Source organism: Sphaeramia orbicularis, chromosome 8 (genome assembly GCF_902148855.1).
Source record: "Sphaeramia orbicularis chromosome 8, fSphaOr1.1, whole genome shotgun sequence".
Classification (NCBI taxonomy): Eukaryota; Metazoa; Chordata; class Actinopteri; order Kurtiformes; family Apogonidae; genus Sphaeramia; species Sphaeramia orbicularis.
The window spans coordinates 29687170-29707483 of NC_043964.1; positions in this window are offsets into that span (position 1 = coordinate 29687170).

Sequence of the window (20314 nt, forward strand, 5' to 3'; positions counted from 1 at the left end):
AGGTGTTCCTTCTACTCCCATGTGAGGCACTCGGGAGCTGGTGGGAGGGTGTGTGTGAGGGCGGTGATGCCAAGAAATCTCCCCCAGTGTAAGAGAAATAAATTCCCAGGATCTATATTTTGTTCAGCTAGATATTAAAAAGATAACCAAGCATAAATCAATCAGAGGGGGAAATATTGTATTTTCTCTCGCACACATCCCTGCCAGCTCCTTCTCTTCTGTGTCTCTACCGGCTCAGCTCTGCAGAGTGTGTGAGTGTGTGAGAGAGTGTGTACATAATGTTCGTGTTAGACAGACAGAAGCTTTAAAAAGTGTTTGTGCCATAGGAGCTGTAATGTATGACTTTAACTATGTATTTATACTCAGTCATGATGAATATAACTACATACAGCACAGTATTATAATGATATATTCATGAATGTAAACAGGCGCTTGTGGCATTTTTGTTGGTATTTTTCTGATTGTGATTTTCTACACAATGACCTTTTTGATCAGTCTTTTACCTCTCTCCATGGCAGTGTTTAAAACTGTTTTTTTTTATGGTACTGGAGTGATTATAGGCTTGCATAATTTGCTTTCTTTTCTCCTACTGAATGTATTGACTGTTTAAAGAGTATGTATTTCTGTGCTGTGAGAAGGTAAACAGAAAAGTATTGGCTAATATCAATATTTTTGATGAAAGAAATAAAGAATAATATCTTCAAAGAGCTATGTGGTGGCTGCTGGTCTGTGTGTGATTTTCTTTAATTCAACACTATAGTGTCAATTTCACATTCAGCGCAATCGATACGAATGAATGACGAGAATTTCACAGACTCACCAGGTACAAAAATCTACACTTTCAGGTGCAATGTTTTGTTTTTTGTTTTTTGTTTTTTTTACAAGATTATAATACAGTCAGCCTCATAGGCAATAACTCAAACTTTGCAATTTTGCCTCTTTCTTAAATCAATTTGAAATAAACTCCAGACCTTTCCTTTCTTTCATTTCTAATAGAATAACCAGGAAACAGGACTGGACATGAAGCTGCTGTTATGTTGTCCAATTACTGCTGAGCCTATAATAGTTGGAATTCCTTATTATTTGAATATTGTTGTTAAATCCATTCCTAATCCACTGTGGTGGTGTACAGATGAGAAATGAAAAAATGTGTGTCACTATAAATACTTATGGACCCGACTGTCTGTACTATTTAGATTAATAAATAAAATAATAATACAACATTTGAGAAAAATACATATTAGGCGCTTTCTTGTATAACAGTAGTCGTGTCAAATTTCTTTCTTTTGTTTAATTTTTTCAAGCCTCAGCTAGTACACCATTGCCCATAAAGTTGGAATAATTTTGTTTTCAGCCACATTCCTCTTTTTATTACTGTTTCTACACATTAGTAATCACCTCTGAGCAGGTGCAATGATAACATACTGATTCCCAGTTGCACTTTATTGTATGTAAGAATAAATGACATTGTCACAATCATTTCATGAGAAGAGATAAAAAATATTTTATTCCAACTTTATGGGCAACAGTGTACTTTAATTACCCCGCCCCCCGAAGGGGAGGCAAGGAGTATTGTTTTTGGTTCCGTTTGTTTGTTTGTTTGTTGGGTAACACTCCAGCAGCAAAACTATTGGTTGAATTCACACCAGATTTGGTTTATATATTGCCAGTGACCCAGAGCAGATCTCATTACATTTTTGGGAACTGTAGGTCAAAGTTCACATTTTTTAGGAATTTTTCAAATCTTTTTTTCCCATTTACTTATAATGGGCAAGATTTCAAATGTCTATAAAAACATCAGTTTTGTTTAACTTTACTTCAAACTTGGCACATATATAGAGGTAATTGATATATGCTGACTTCAGCACATGCATAGACATGATGACATCAGCTGGATCGATGCCAAAATAAGCTACAATATGTGCAAGGGGTGGGGTTTGTTGTGCCTGGCACCACGTGTTAACCACGTAATCAGTTAACCCATTTTAAGGAGGATATTTCCAGTAATAAATGATAATAATCTAACATTTAGCTGTTTCAACTAAAATTCCTACTTTCCTTGAAATAATGATTATTAATTATTTTTGGAAAAATATAAAAATACTAAAAAATACATAAATACTATAAAATATAAAAATACTTTGTAAATAACAGGTTTTCTATTTTCAATAATCTCTTAATCACTTTACAGAGAAGACGGCTTTAGCACCCAAAAAGAATATTCATAATCACCTTTGATGGAATCCCTCCTCTGCCTCTTACTGACTTTACATTCAAGCTGTATTTGCAACACACAGGGGTATTTGCCTTTGTCTGTGGGCTTTTGTGAATGTCAATAAATTCAATAGAAATATGCAAATGGTGGCATCACACATCCTAAATGCATGGGGCATGAGCAGCGCTGCATGGTGATCCTTCAGGCTGGTACATCCCTCAGCTTGGTACTGCTTCCAGTCACAGTGGGCAGTACCGGTGTGTCAGCGTGATATCAGTTTGTTATAAATTGTCGGATATACGCTGTAGGTCGGAGTGACAAACAGGCTTTGTTGTCCCACAGGATTAAGCCTTTCACTGCTTCTGTGCCCAATTTAATCTTAACAGCTGAGCTGAGTCAGCCGACACTCCGCCTCTGTCAACATCACAATAAGTGACGAACAAAGTGAACAAATACAAACACACATATGCGCAAGATGACACTTTTTATGTGTCAGCAACACAGGGATGTCAGGTTTCAAAGTCCCCTGGTTACATCCACAGGCACAGTCAGCCAATCACAGACGTGCTTATATTCACAGTCTACCAATCCTTAATACACACAGCTCACGACAAAAACCAATTAACACCTCTCTGACAAATAAGATGAAAAGTCACCCTCCTGCCAAATACAGCTTGTTATCTGACATTTCCCTGCACAAACAATCAAGTCACCAGCAGCCGAACAAAGGCATCATTGTAATGTTTCAGTGAGACAGCGTGTAGCTTCAGTAAATCGACATCATCACCTCACACTAAGGTGCCTTATCAAGTCTTTACACAGGTCACTGTACTGTAATATATTTGCTAAATTTCCTGTGGGTCTTTAGCTGAATCACATGTGAAACGGCAGCACCTGATGAAAAAAGATGTTGGTAGAGACAAGAGGGAGAAAAAGAGAAAGAAACAGGAGTGGGTGATAAGACGTAGACACTATATTGTGCATGTGTTTCTGGATGTGTGAGGGTGTATGTTTTGTGCCAAGTCTTTGCCATGTGTTGCAGTGATAAAGATGGATAAACCAGTCTGATGTTGATGTGATTGGGCTGCTGATTGTGAATGTGTGGGCCCACATCTATGCACATCTAAAGCCACGATTATTCATTTTTATTTATTTGGAATATTTGGTTTGATCTTGAGTAAATGAAAAGCAGAAAATGCATAAAGATAAAAATTCTGACAATGACAACATAAAACATTTCTTCCTCTCCTTCATTTCAAGCTTTGGACATATTTGTCAATGTTGTGTTAAAATCTTTTAATTCCTAAAGACCTACAACTATTTTTTCTTGTGACGACCAAATACATTTTTCATATTATCGTCGTTTATTATACTTTCCTCTGCATTTTGCATTTTTCAGTGAAAAGCACATATTTTCCTATATTTAATTCACTGATCATGTTTATGTTCATAAAAAGTCAGCGTAAATCATTATGTCAAAACACAGAAAAAAGGAAAAAAAAAAAGTTACTATTTCAACAAAACATATCATTAACTGAATTTATTTGTCAAACTACATGAGTTTGATGGTGAATCACAATTTCAGGAGATGTTAGAAACTAAAGAGCTCATGAATGTCCAAATAAAACACATCTGATGCTGGTGAGAAGCTAAGAAACTACATTTTATTAGTGCTGTCAAACGATTAAAATTGTTAATCAGCTTAATCACAGGGTTGCCATGGATTAATTTTGATTAATCACGATTAATTTCATTCATTTTTAATCTATATTAATCGTGTTTCATTTTGCATGAGCAAACAGACTCAAGAAAAAAGGGAATATATATGTACATAATGTGTTCATGAAACACCTTCAACAGTTTCAACAGAACAACTTGAAACAACTGTTCTGTCTTAGATTTTTTTTTTTGTACTCAAATTTCCCATTGAAAGTGTCATCATACTGTTTAGCATCTTCCATTTTTATGGGTTGATTCTGCTGCCTGTCACTACCGGATCAACTGCCCATTTGCGTATGCGCTACGTTAACTCTCCTTGGACAAATTGCCCGAGATGTGTTGCGTTCAGAGTCATTCTGCGCTGCAGATGGGTTAAATGTGTTAAAATTTTTAATCAGATTAATCTTGATGATGGATGAATCTGTGTTAATGCATTAATTTTGACAGTCCTAGATTTTAAATAAATTAAAGGGATTAATTTTCAGAAGTTGTTAAACATTAGTAGACATCAGTTGATGCTTTTGGTCATTGACAGTTGTTTAGGTTTTGGGGTCAAAATCTAAGATGAAAAAAAAAGGAATCTCCACATCTAATTCTCTGCTAAATGTAAGAAAAGACTTGTTTTGGTTAAAACCTCAATACTGTATGATCACTATGATCACTAAAGAATATGGCTGAAGAATGGGGTTTTTGTGGTGATTTCATCTGCAGGTCCTTTGAACAAAACAAAAAAATGATGAGTTTTTGATAGGATACAAACTATTTAGAAGAGGTTCCTGTAGTTCTCACATGAACTTCAGACTTTGATTGCGATCTGTGTGATCAACAGCATCACAAGTAGCTCAGAGATTAAGGAGTACTAAGATAAAACTTTGTGCAGTGCCAGTTTCAAGAAGAATATCTTTTCAGACTTTTAGCAAAGCTGTTTCTGTTCTGAAACCAAAAAGACCTTTAAACCAATAAATCAGCAAACTTGCCATACAGACCTCTGGAGATATGGTGAGAGACAACTGATGGACTGAAAAAAGTTCCTGGATAATGATTATCATTTATACTCTGGGCTGAATCTTTCCTCGGTTTCAGATGAAATGTGAATTTTAAACATGTGCATTTTCTAAATGAGGTCAGCCCACCTGTACTTTCTCATTATGGCATTAGTAGTTCTACTTAACCTTGAGGGAAAAACATTTAAAGTACACTACAAATACAAAATCTGCCATATTTACAAGTAAGAGGTTAAAAGGACAAGAATCTCCATCCACTGTAATTCAGTTTAATGACTTTGCAATAAATACTACTGCCAAAATGGTAATGACTTTGTGTGTCACAGTCTTTCTAGTTCTTTTCATTGAGCACATATTATGGAGGATTAGTGGGAGGATTGCATAAAGATGTAAATCTTATTTGTGTTGTAAGTTTGTGTGTGTGTGTGTGTGTGTGTGTGTGTGTGTGTGTGTGCGTGTGTGTGTGTGTGTGTGTGTGTGTGTGTGTGTGTCAGTGACAAGTAGAGGCTCAAATACTGCAGTCATCCCTTGTGTCTTCATAGAAAATGTTTGAGACTTGAAAAGAGGTTAACACTTTATAGGGCACTCATAGAAATACCTTAGTTTGCTATTGTAGAAAATCAAGGTCAATGAAGTTACTTATAAGTTACTAATATTTGGTTCCTTACCCGTAAGTGGCTAAATAAATAAATAAATAAATAAATAAAGAAAGAAAGAAAGAAAGAAAGAAAGAAAGAAAGAAAGAAAGAAAGAAAGAAAGAAAGAAAGAAAGAAAGAAAGAAAGAAAAGTAAAAACAAAAATAGGACCAATGGCCCTGTAGCTTACCGACCAAATTAAAAGCTTTGGGAAATGTATCCAGATGCCATTTATTATCACCCAGTTCTGTGTATTTATTATATTACAGAAATAGCCCATGTTTTGGTCATATTCCAATCAGATCTGTAAAAAATTCAAATTCCAACTTGATATCATTGATACTTGCTGATTTATTGGATCAATCCACTTCCTATCTGTTATAAAGGGAAAATTGTTCAAAGTCGCACCAAATCCAGAATCAGATCTGGATCAAAATAATTGCAATACCTTGTGTTGACATCATCATAAAGAAGCTGTATACCAAGTTTGAAGTCAATCAGAACTGTAGTTTCGGAAAAGAAGACGATTGAAATGTTTTCCCCATAAGAGCCCATGTTAAATTTTCCGTAAGTTCCCGGATCCAGAAGAAGATCCTGATCAGCATGTGGCCATTATGTTTTGGTCATCTCCCCATCAGGGCTGGACTGTAGAAATTTACACTGGATATCATTTATATTTACAGAGTTATTGCATCCATCCACTTCCTATCTCTTATAATGGGGAAATTTTTCAAAGTCGCACCAAATCCAGAATCAGATCCAGATCCAAATAATTTCACTAACTTTTGTTGGCATCATCATAAAGAAGCTGTATACCAAGTTTGAAGTCAATCGGTAGTTTTGGAGAAGAAGACGGCTGAAATTTTTGTAACAGACAAAAGACGACAATGACGATGGACGCCGCCGCCAGATGCCGCATGACGACAATAGCTTACAGCCTGTTTGCTGGTAAGCTAATAAGCTAAAAAAGAAAACAGAAGTAAAGAGAAAAAATACAAAAAAAAACATATGTATTGTGAAAGGAACATGTATTTTAGAATAATAGAACATTACTTTTATAACATTAGACCAACATAAGTGCTGATCCACACACCTGTCCACATCCACATTCTCCCTTTGAACATCATTCCTTACATTAGTACCATTACTTCATGGTACCTAACAAAGCAGGTCCACTCACTGTTCATGCAGAGGTGGACCTTACAGACCCTGAAGACCACATTGGACCTGAGATTGGTGACTCACTGTCCTTACTGTAGCTGTTGCTGTCACTGGTTGCTTTCTCTTTGGACATATTCACAAAACTTTATCAATATTTACTAAATGTCGAAAAAACAGAAGTGTGTAATGTCGGTTTTTCCATTTAATCACAAATGCAATGATTTGTTTATTTATCATCACGAGATGACATGAGAAGTTATTCCATAAACATGACGACAAACATGAATATTGTGTTGATTTACAGATATATCCTGTACTAAATTCAAAAATGATTTGGTTCCTAGTGTGTCCACACATACTGCACCATGTTTCTTTTAAAACTCTCCTTCGCTTGTTGTAACATATGTCAACATCCATTCTTCTTTATTCACATGACTGTAATTGTGGAAAAAGGTCTTTCCATTGCAGTTTTGCTTGATATACCAATTGTGCTACGTCCAAAAAACCACCTCTTGCCAGCACAAAAACTTTTAATCAAAAACAAGAGTTTTGGCGAAATTGACATTTTTCCATTTGGCAAATTTTTATGCGTAAGTTATATTTGCACCAATTTGAGGGTCAATGGAAAAACAACTACGGTCTTGTAATGCATGCGGAAATTACCAAAAATAGTCACTTTCCCAATAAAGGGTTAAATAAAAAGAGACAAAAAGGAAGCAGCAGCATTTTGTCCTGTGACTCAACTGCATGAGTATGAGTTCAACATCTACACACAAACAACAGCTCAGTCCATTTTTTTACAAGTCTCTCCCACAGATTATTGAATGACAGAACAAAAAGACATCAGTAAGAATTTATATCTGTGAATTCTCATTCGCAGGAGCTGATCTGCTCTCAGGTTGGGCCTGCAGATGATGGAAATTACACTTTGAGATTGAAAAAATTATACTCTGAGGCAGTGTAATGAAGCTTTCATAACAGTTCTGGAACTGGAGGACTGTCTTCAGGCACAGTGAATCAGACTGTCTCAGACAAGAAAAACATTATTAAGTAAAATCTGAAACACACATTTTCAACCCCAAACATTTTGTTGATCCTGAGACTGGTGAAGCATAATAAATATTTCAGGATGTATTTTATGAAAACATATCAATGAATGCACAAGACATGCATATTTCAACCTGATGAAATAGTCAGAGACAGAAAAAAACACAGGTTTAGTCTGAATATTTCCCACATCATATTCAACAGTTATTTAATTTTGGACTATACGGAAGTACAGGCGACATTTACAACATACCTGAGCAATACTTGTATGAGCAGTGGTGATAAAAAGAGTAATGAAGCAATTTAGTAACATTAAAAACTTAAATGAATAATTGACAGAATTGTGGGAACAGGAAACTGAGATATACATGGTGATAAAAACAATAGGAGGTAATTCAGTAAAACAATAAAAACCATTAAGAATAATTGAAGCTATTAAAATATAAAGTAAATGACTTGGCTGAAACAAGAACAGCTAGAGGTAAAATATGGTTAAATTAAATTTTTAAATTAGCCCAGGGTTATAAATGAAGTAGGCTTATTATTATTTTTTCTGTATGTTCTTCCAGGCAGCAGGTGCACAATGAATAAAACTAGATTTTCTGAGATCAGTAAAAATAGTCCACACTTGTAACACAACACAGTTATTTGCATGTCTTGAATAGCACCCTGGCTTAAACGGTAACAACTGAGTAAGTAAGAGGGTACATTACCAGTAAGGGCCCTATAAATAAATTAAAATTTAGTGTCTCGCCAAGAGGTTACGCTGTCATTCTTATCACCCAATTCAGAATGAGTATTGTATTTATCACTGGTAATAAATATAAGTGCAGAGTGATCAACAACAGTCGAGCCTGCATGTGTAAAAATGTCACCATAAACTAAAACTGATTGGAGAGCTGCCTCAATAAACATCCTTCTACAATACAGAGGAAAACATGTTTTATTCAAAATTATTCAGTTCTAATTTACTCACCACTTCAGTCACTTAATGTTGGTTATTGATGCAGATCCTAAGATACTTGAATACTGCATGACTGTTTGAATATTTGTATGATTTTTTAGGAAGGATTACAAGATTAAAGTGAACAGTATTTATCAAACATTGTTTTTAATAATCAAGGCCTTGACTATTGAGTGAAACTTCTGGTGTTATTTAAAGCCCACTTTTAACCCTTTCATGGATGAGTTATGAGAACCTTAATCAAGATTTTTTTCCCTGAGTGTTTTAATTCCTCTTTAGGCATGAAAAAAAAAATGCCATTGAAATTTTTTTTATGAACCTATTTTTCATGGAGTTGCAAAAATGTCCACTCAGCTGGACACCATGCATTTAATTTTTAAAGCAAAAAAACATGTATTTATGGACATACTGTGTGAAAACTATTGAATACATATATATATATATATATATATATATATATATATATATATATATATATATATATATTTTTTTTTTTTTTTTACCTGTCTTGTCCCGCATCATAACAGCAGAATGGTAGTCTGGCTGCCTTTTTGTGCTGAACAAATTTGCTTTTCTAAGGGCAATTTCAATGAGGCTCCCCTTGATATTCTACTGTCTTTATTATGAGTTTTGTTGAATCACATTTCGATACCGGACCTGACAACAAAACATGTATTTACTGACACACTGTGTGAAAACTCTTTTTTTTTTTTTTTTTTTTTTTTAATGCTGCTAATCAGATGTTTTGTCATTTTAACATACTCTAATACTAGTTATTACTTACTTTATGGAGATAAGATGCAAAAAAAAATATTTTAAAAAAACTGTTAATTACAGTCTAATAATAATAACAAGCAATTGATTTACACTCAAACATGTTACTGCAGATCAGGTTTATCAAGAACAGCAAAGTTACAGTAATGGTATGAATGTCAGTGTATGGGATGATCCACTGTGCTGGCTGATATGGAACTAAAACAATAAAATTCATGAACATACAAGAGAACAGCTGTAGAATAGCTGTCCACTGTAGTGACCACTATGCATGAAAGGGTTAATGTCCACCGTACATGATTTTATTATCAGCAGAAAGATAACCTAATTTTAACAGATGTTACACCCAATAACAGTCGAAACATTATCATCTAAACATGGAGTGAACAAAACAGGCCCCAGGGTTGAGCCTAGTGGGACACCTTTTGCAACTTGTGTTGGCTTTACAGTGCTGTTTGTCCAAATATGAAACCATTTATGAGCAATTTAATATGCAGGAATATTTCAAATCAGATTGAGAACAAAATCAACTGTATCAAATGTGTTTGAAAGATCAATAACAAGCAACATGAGTTCAGTTGGATGCATCCACTATTGCTGCATCAAAATCTGTTCATGCAAGTCATGAAGTCACAATAACCTTGGCCTTTGACCTTTGGAAACCCAAATCAAATTAATTCATCCATAAATCCAAATGAATGTTTGCACCAAATTAAAATAGTATATATTAGTCTCAAGGATTTTTTGTAACATTACCTTTATGAAGATGGACAGACATAGAGTCACAATGAGTGTGATCTTTGACAACCAAAACAGACTCAGTTTATTTTTGCATCCAAGTGAACACTGGTGCCACATTGTAACATTCTTTTAAAACCCTTCCTGACACGTTGTGTTTTAAATATAATGGGGTCTGACACTATCTGAGAGACTTTATGCATGCATCTAAAATGAGCTGCACAGTGTTTCCTCTTAACAACAACAATAATATTCTACTTTAGCGTGATGGAAGTACTAGTGCTGTGCTTTTGTTCAAATCTGATCAGAAGAATGGTTTTAGGCAACAGCTACATTACATTTCTGTTTTAACCCATAAAGACCCAGTGCTACTTTTGTGTCACTTCCCAAATGAATTTTTCCTCTCCATTTAACCTTTTATAAAGTAATTTATCACCATTGATTGTCATATTATCCTCTGTATTTTGTGTTTTTTCAGTGAAGATCAAGTATTTTCTTATATTTATCATCCGGATCATGTAGATGTTCATAAAAGCTGAAATCAAAGTTGAGTGTTTTTATATCAGAAACAGAGAAAACTGAAGAAAAACTGACTTTTTAAGCAAATCTATCAATAACTAAACATATCCCCAGTGTGTCCATCCACTGTCATTGATCCAACTCCATGGGTTTTACTGGTGAATCAATGTTGTTGAAGATGTCTCCACATTCACTACAGAGCCTCTGAATGTCCAAATGGGTCCTATTTAATGACTATGAAAAGATGAAAAACTGTATTTTACACCAATTATTTACATGGATTGATAGGATTAGTGGACCAGAAGTTGTTAAACAGTTTAGATCAGTAGATGCTTTTTGCCAACAGTGGCTGTTTGGGTCTTTATGGCTTAAATTTGTGTTTTAAAATGGATGTCTTACCAATAGTTCATAAATAATCTCAGAACACCCTTAAACAGCTGAGATGTGTATTAAATCACCAGGAGACATGGAAATTATTGCAAATTGCTTGAATAATTGTACATCTGCGGTGAATGTAGTCAGTGGTATCATGATTAAAAGCTGAATTTAACTGCACAACAGCTGCTAACAGGAACCACAGAACAGAATAGTGTTTAATTCAGTATCCATGTTGAATTATCAGCTGATAGTAAAATCATCAGAGTGGTAAACGGAGCAAAAGTAATGCTTTTTAATACAGAAACATAACAGTGTGGACATCATTTATCAGTGAAGTATTTTATAGTTACAGCTTATAGTTACCCCTATAACTGTTCCACCACCTTTGTGTGAGGAGGTTACATAACACCTTGGAAACTGTACCAGATAAAAACAGAGAGGTTAAAAATATGTAGCTGACTGCAAATGGGGCAACAAACCTTACAAAACAGAGATCAAATAATGGTGCAGTGGCCGCATCAGCTAAGGAGCAGCTAAAATAAAAAAAAACCAAAGCCTTGGATTTATCTGAATCTAAAGCAAACAGTGGATGTTTTATATAAGTATCAGCAAACAGGTTATCAGCAGATACAAAATGTTCATTAAAAGACACACAAATCTTATTATAGAGTGATATTAAACTCACATCAGCTCAGGCAGGACTAGGAAATGAGAGGGAAGACTCATCTATTACCAATTTAACTCATCTATTACCAATTTAACTCATCTATTACCAATTTAATCTTTTACCAATTTAACTCATCTATTACCAATTTAACTCATCTATTACCAGTTTAACTCAGCTATTACCAATACCTCATCTGTTACTTCACTGTTTCACCTTTATTGTCACCTCAACCCTCAGCTTTTTCTAGTTATATTCTACTTAGTTATATTCTGTTTCTAATTATATTCTGCTTTTTATAGTTATATTCTGTTTCTAGTTATATTCTACTTTTTTATAGTTACATTCTGTTTATAGTTATATTCTACTTAGTTATATTCTGTTTATAGTTATATTCTACTTTTTATAGTTATATTCTGTTTATAGTTATATTCTACTTTGTTATATTCTGTTTATAGTTATATTCTGCATAGTTATATTCTGTTTATAGTTATATTCTACTTAGTTATATTCTGTTTATAGTTATATTCTACTTAGTTACATTCTGTTTATAGTTATATTCTACTGTTATATTCAGTTTATAGTTACATTCTACTTAGTCACGTTCAGTTTATAGTTATATTCTACTTAGTTATTTTCTGTTTATAGTTGAATTCTACTTAGTTATATTCTGTTTCTAGGTATATTCTACTTAGTTATATTCAGTTTATAGTTATATTCTACTAAGTCACATTCAGTTTATAGTTATATTCTACATAGTTATATTCTGTTTATAGTTATATTTTGTATTTTGTATTGTATATTTACGTTTTGTATTTTTTGTACTACGTTCATTTTGCACCATGGGGCCTCAGAGTTTTGTAATTTCAGTTTTCTGTATGCAATGTACATGCGGCTAAACTGACAATAAAGCTGACTTTGACTTGTTGAGAAACTTTACTGCTGCATTTGAGTGTGTTTTGGGTATTAAAAGCAAATGATTAGCATATTTGACTTTTTTTTTTTATCGTAGATGTGCATTTATTCCTAAACTGCCTGAAAGTAAGCCAGTATGTTACAAGAAAATGGGATATTTTTGTCTTTCATTGAGGAAGATATTTCAACTGAGAACCAGTGACTTAACCTGTTTTGTCGCCTATACTTTTAAATGGAGAGGAATTAAACTCAACATGCGCAATCTTAACAGTATTATAAAGACACTGTCGCAATTGATCATTAAAATGTTTGAAATTCCATCTCATCACCTGTTTTCCTCTCCGAGCACTTCTAACATGTATTGAGACAATGGCCACAAAAGTCATGCTTAAACACTCCTGATTTTCTCAATTTTGTTTGTTTAAATTGCATCAGTTAATGACAATTTATAGGAATCATTTAGGTTTGACCTGACAGAGTTAGTAATTAATTAATATTTAATAAAGAGATTAATAGCGATTAATATTGCCACAGTATTATTTCAAATGATCAGGGGCAGGACTCAACTGACTGCATTCAGTTAATATCTCAATAACATATGTACCAAGATTTGTAGTCCATCTAATGCAGTGCAGTACTCCTAATGAATAAATCCCAAATACTTATAATAAAGCTGATTATAGATAGAATTTAAAGTAGGTTATTAATGCCCTGTCAGCACTAAAAGGGATAATTTTCTAAATGGATCTTTTCCCCTCTATTTATTAAAAAGAAATGTCCACACGACCTTCATTTTATAAAATATCTCTGTACACAGTAGAATGCAAAAACAAGTACTTACAGATAATGCTGTACACTGCAGACACAGAAACTTTTATCTGTTATGAAGTTCAGCAATGAGGACATGTTACTGGCCACTATATTAGGTACACATGTTCAACTGCTGTTAATCTAATAGGTCGATCACATGGTGGCAACTTAGTGTATTTAAAGCCGTCTGCTGAAGTTAACATTAAACATCAGAATGTAGAAGAAACGAGATTTACGTGACTTTGAACATGTTATGGTTGGTGTCAGATAGGCTGCTCTGACTATTTCAGAAACTGCTGATCTACTGGGATTTTCACACAACCGTTTCTGGGGTTTACAGAGAATATTTCCAAAATGGAGAAATTTACAGTTAGAGGCAGTTGTTCTATAGATGAATAGGCCTTGGTAATGCCAGAGGTCAAAGCAGAATGGAATGAATGGAGCTGTTATGAGGCAACGGTAACTCATATAACCACTGCTTACAGCTGAGGTATGCAAAGGAGCATCTCTGAACACACATGTCAAAGTTTGAAGCAGATGGACTTCAGCAGCAGCATATATAGTCACGGAAAAAATTATTAGACCATCAAAAGTCATCAAAAACAATGGTTATGCAATTAAGTACCAACTCCTGTGTGTATCATGTGACTAAAACAGACAGAAAAGAAAACATGGAATGCCTAAAAGCACTGTTTTTGGCAGTAAAATGCCATAGATATTGATGTAAGAACTGAAGTGATTTTGGTTATTATCAAGAAAACCATGAAAAATGGCTAGATATCAGCTCTGAAATTAAACTCTTATGAGCTATTTTTGTGTTTATCATTATTTTTGTCCAAACAAATGTAGTTTTAGTTGTACCAGGCATTAAAATGAACAAGAAATTAAAGAAAACAAGGGTGGTCTAATAATTTTTTCTGCGACTGTACACTCCCCGACCAATTTATTAGCAACACCTGTTACAAAAGTGGTGTATCTAATAAAGTGGCCATTGACTGTATTATTAGAGTCTCTAACATACATCTGTGGATTTTTTAAATCACTGTGTTTTCCCTGTCCAAACTGATACACACACTGTAATGTTTGGTATCTTTTCGAGGCATAAAATGCTGTTTACATGAACAGGAATGTGAATGTTTACGTGTGTTGACGTGTACTTTTGCAGTTTTACTGAGTGGGTTCATTTTACATTTTATTTCCACTGCAGAGAGAGAAGAGGTGAAACTGAACAAAGTCATCTCAAAGAAAATTAGTGGAGTAAAAAAAAATGGATTTTAGCCAAACATAGTTAGAGTCAATAAAAGCACTGTAGCATCATGCAGTTTTATGGAAGAAAAGGTGTTTTTATCTGTAAAGCTCTATCTAAAGTCAAATCTAAATGTTTCGCTCCCATCACAGGTGAGCTCTCTGTTCAGCTTGTCTCATTTGTCTCTCACCTAGCTGTAATGAATAATAAAAATGAGTTATCTTGTAAGTGAGCCAATAAATTGTTCTGACCGGCACAAAAGTATCTGTTATAGGGTGAGAAAAAAAAGCAGAAGTGCTTTGTTGCCACTTTGAGGCACTTTAACCAACAAACCTGCTGAGCCCCTCTCCTGACAATCACCAAGTAGTTTTATGTAGCACTCAAGCCTTTTCTGCGACACAGAGAGATGATGAATCCATGCTAATCCCCTTTTCATCACACCTTGTGTGTCTCCCCAGCTGCTTCGCCTCCGACTGTGAATACCTGCCTGTTTAATGCATTACCTGCAGTGAAACCCCTCTGCTTTCATCTGGCTGAAGTAGTGCTTAATTCAGGGTGGTTAGAGCTTCAAACAAACGGCATCTCCAAACAACGACAGGGACAAAAGGTCACCTGTGAAGTTGACGGCAGCACAGTGGGTGTGCGCTTTTTTGTCTGTGAATGTGCGCGATTGTGTGGGTGAGACATTATGCACATGCACATGACAAATTTGTTAGTGTTTGCATTATAAAAGATGTGTTTCAACACTGGAACATCACAGCATTCTGCTGTTTGATCTGAGGATATCCGACTCTGGTGCGCTGCAGAGACGGGAAGTAGAATAGTACAAATATATTGTTATTGTAGCTGCATTTTCTCTGACTATCATGCTTTGTTTTTGCTCTCACTCTCAACATTTTTACACAAATATCTGTACTTTCTACTCCTTTCTGTCATTACATAACTTTTCAACATCAAGAGCAATTTCACAGAAAATGGCTGGGAACATAAAAAAGACATTAGTGCATTTCACACACAACAGATGTAACAAGACAAAAACAACATAAAAGGTGCAGAAACATGAAATGGACAGGGAGAAAAGGCATCATAATGACTGTTGTGCATTATCATTCATTGTTCATTTCTGTTCATTACTTCTTTACTTTATTAGAAGTTGGAATAGTTTAGCAGTCTTAGCATTATTTGGCTTTGCACATAAATATCCTTTGAAAGGTTACTTTTTACTACTTTTACTTCTTAAACTTCTACTTTCTTTACTTTTCTTGAGTAAATTATTTGACACAGTACTTCTACTCTTTTCTTTCTTTTGCTTGTGAAAAGTGTGTACTTCTGTCACCTCTGAGCACTGCTGCAGAAACACACATGAAATATGATGAAATAAAAGCCCTTTTTCCTGCACAAAATCTGCTCTGCTCCATGAATCCCTCCCCTCAGTTCAGAACAAACCCATAAGTTTAATGAGCGAGTGCAGCAGCTGACATTAAAGCTGTGGTACACCGACAGAAAAGACCGGCTGTTCCAGAGAGACACAGTGATGAAAACTGCAGAAGGATAGCCACAGGTTTAATGAGACAGAGGAACTCCTATTGTAGCCCCATGTTGCCAACACTATTCATCTTCTCTCTGCTCCCCTTTCTCTCACCTCCTCTTCCTCTAGTGCAGAGGTCAGATCCACAGAAAGGTGCAGAAAATAATGGATGGGGGTGTATTACTCTAGCATCACCTTTTTGATAATAATGACCTCTCCAAACGCTCTTCCTCCTCTATTATTCTATCCTTTCTCAAGAGCTGTCACTAATCCTGCATCAGCTTTTAGCCCTCTCCCTCTTTAATCATAGCTCAAATGGTATATCAAAATGCAAAAGCACCCAGAGCAAATGGCAGTAACAGCAATCCATCACAATACTGAAGCTGAGAACAAAACTGCATATCTGATAAGGAACAAAAACAACACGATGCAACAGCTTTTTGCTGATCAAGTTCATTTTTCTTTGTGGTCCTGTTTTTCAAACTATAAACCCACTGACCCAGCTTTTGGAAAATCTCCATCCTGCTTTGTTATTCAACGACACCTCATAGATTTTGCATCTAACTAATGAAAAGTTTGTTTTCAGCAGCTGTGTGATGAATTTGGGTAGGTGTTCCTTCATTATAAATGACTGTGGGAAATACTCTGATTAACTATTGCAAATTCAATCACAATCCATTAAAAAGTGAGTGATAAACCTGTCTCATGTTTGGCTTCATCTGCAGTGATATGCAGCGAAATGTGACTCCTAAAATGATGGTGTTTACCTCATACGTGCACTTTAAGGTGCTAAACATATCGTGATCAAAAAGATGATCAGGTGTAACATTCAACAATTCAAAGATTCTTTGTTGTTAATTCATTAGATGCATAACATACAGAGAGTTGAGATACTATTTCTCTCTCACCTTGTCCAACATTATGCATTTAAAAAAGGTAAAAAAAAAAAAAAAAAAAAATAGAATAAGAATAAATAAACAGTAGCATATATATCCTCTTTGTTTTGCTGCTGCTGCTGGTTTTCATTTTTATTCTGAGAGACTGACGGGGGCAATGAGTCCGTCCTCCGCAGTGCCCTTTACCGCCCTCCAGGGAGCTCCCTTTGAGCCTCTAGCTATCCCCAGTCAGAGGACAGGAACTGAAAACACCCCCTTCATCTGGCAAAATGACAACCACTGACAATAAGCACTATCCTATTTGACACAGAACAGACTCCAAAGACATTTTGTTCTCCTGTGGCCAGCTGTTGGCCAAACACTCCTGTGGAACTTCAAAGAGAGGTGAACAAAGTGGGGACTGGCCAAGAGGAGGGTGGATGGAGTAAGACAGACTGATGAAGAGGTGTGAGTATCAGGAGTGACAGCCAAAGGGATGGAAAAAAAAGCACCAGATCCTCCTCGTTTTCTCATAAAACCCAACAGGCTTTGACTGCTGAGTGTCACTACGGGACAGACGTCAATAATGTAACGCATGATATAAAATTGGAAGCCGCACAAGAGGTGGACACGCACCAGTTAACACCAAACCACAGGAGATTTCCTACAATTTTATGCTCTTCATGGCTCCTCCTCTTGCAGTGATTAGTTTTTACAATCAGCAGATGTAAATTGGAATTTGCTGACAGCCCATCAATCACATAGGGACTGCAATCTGTTGAGCGCCTCAACACGTGCCAGTAGACATATCGTACAGTCAATTTGCTTTCAGACGCTCAAATACATCTCTGCACCACAGGTATAGGAGACACATTAAGAACATTCAATTTTCATCTGCCCTCAAGTAGGAAAGCGGGCTGCTTGTCACAAGAGTCATTTGTCTCAAGAGCCTCGGAATGACTGTGTTATGTTCAGCCCTGGGATTCTGATCAACAATGAAATGCTTAAAAATATGATACAAATGTTATGATTTGTATCACACATTTCACTGAATATAGGAATAAAATATTTAAACAGGCATATTTGGTTTTTTTCTTGAGCTGTACTGTTTCAGGTTGATACATATATTATCTATGTGCATTATTACATATGTTGTCTATATAATTATCTGTAAAATGGATTTCAATGAACTGTTTGGTTGTATTTCTTGACTGGAAAAACTTAACGTTGACTTAATTTGTTTTGTTTTAACATTGATTATTTCAGTAAGTCATACAATATTGACTTTATATCGACACCTTATTGGTTGGCAGTAATTAAGTGAGGTACACTTTATCGATTTTGCTTTTACACAAGCAAAGTGACAATGGTTTGAGGGGGGTGAAACACTTTAAGTTTCTGTGTGTTCAGGGAATCAAATCTGCTTCCTTAACCCATAAAGACCCAGTGCTACTTTTGTGTCAGTTCCCGAATATATTTTCCCCCATATTTATCCTTTCTTAACTGATTTATCACCATTTATTGTAATATTCTGCTTTTTATTTTGATTTTTTTCAGTATAAATCATGTATTTTCCTATGTTTAATTCACTGATCATGTAGATGTTTATTAAGCTCAGACTAAATTCAAAGGTTATTAAATCAAAACAGAGAAAACAGAAGAAAAAGTGACTTTTTCAGTAAAATACATCAGTAACTGAACATAATCTAAGTGTGCCCATACACTGTCATTGAACCAACTCCATGGGTTTTACTGGTGAATCAATGTTGTAGAAGATGACCATGTTTCCATGTTCACTACAGAATGTCCAAATGGGTCATATCTGATGACATGGGAAAGATGACAAACTGTATTTTACACCAGTTATTTACATGGATTGATAGGATTAGTGGATTAACAGGTATTAAACCGTTTAGATCAGTAGATGTTTTTGGTTGCCAGTGGATGTTTGGGTCTTTATGGGTTAAATGTATAGCATTCCCTGATATCATGCACACTAAAAACAATTGACTTCAATGTGCGCTGATGATAGACCTTATTGTCCCATGATGCAATGCGTATATTGATAACTAACAGCTCAAAGGGCAAAGGAGGGATTCACAACCATCAACAACTAAGTATATTTGCTGTTAACAAAATCAGCAAAATATTGACCCACAGAGGAAATGTCCAGTTAGTAGCTGTCTCAGATGATTTAGACAACAATGAAAACTGCAGTGATAGCTTTTTTAGTGTCACTGGACAAAAATTAGATAATTACATTTCAATATATTGTGATTCTAGTGGATGAGAGAACATAAGGCTTATATTTGTCCTTGATTATCTTTTCTGACTATGGAAAATCTACCCTTTGATGCACATATTTTAGCTAATCACAAGCATTTTCAGACAGGTGCAGGGTTAAATACATGAGTGACAAGTGCAATTATGATCGCTGGTCAGATTCCATTAGAAGTGACACACGTAGATACACCTCTACTGGTCTAATCTTTGGCTCTGTGTTTACTGTATATTTAGTCTTTTGATTTGGACTGAGAGCGGCTGCAGCTTTAACATAATTTTACAAATGTTACAAAACAAAAGAAAGAAAATTGTAAAGAACATGAAAGTAAAAGTTTTTGCAAAGGTAGTGAGGTATAGGCTTGTGTGAAACTACATCATTTGTCTCAACATTAAAAGAGCCTTTATCTCAACACATTTCACTTTCTCCTTCAAGAAAATTCATGCTGCCCTGTATGTAAGTTAGAGACATGATATGATGGAAAGATACGTTCACTGTAAATTTGGGTCTTGACAGACAATCAATGGCGCAAATCGTTGCAAATTCAGGCTCAGTGTTTTCAAAAGTCTTTAAAATCAGTGTTATATGAGACATAAAGTGACCAAATGTCAAATCAAAACATAAAAAATTATCAATATATTTGTTATATTTGACAAAGCAAGAGCAGAGACTGAATTTTTCAAATCACATTCCTATTTCAAAATAACAGCCTTGTTACTAAACACTGGATTTTCAGAAAGCATTTCTTTAATTCTTGTGCTGGTTGCAAGGGAAATCAATGTCTTAACATTGATAATATCCCCAGAAAGCAATAGTATGTACAACTATAAGCACCTTTTG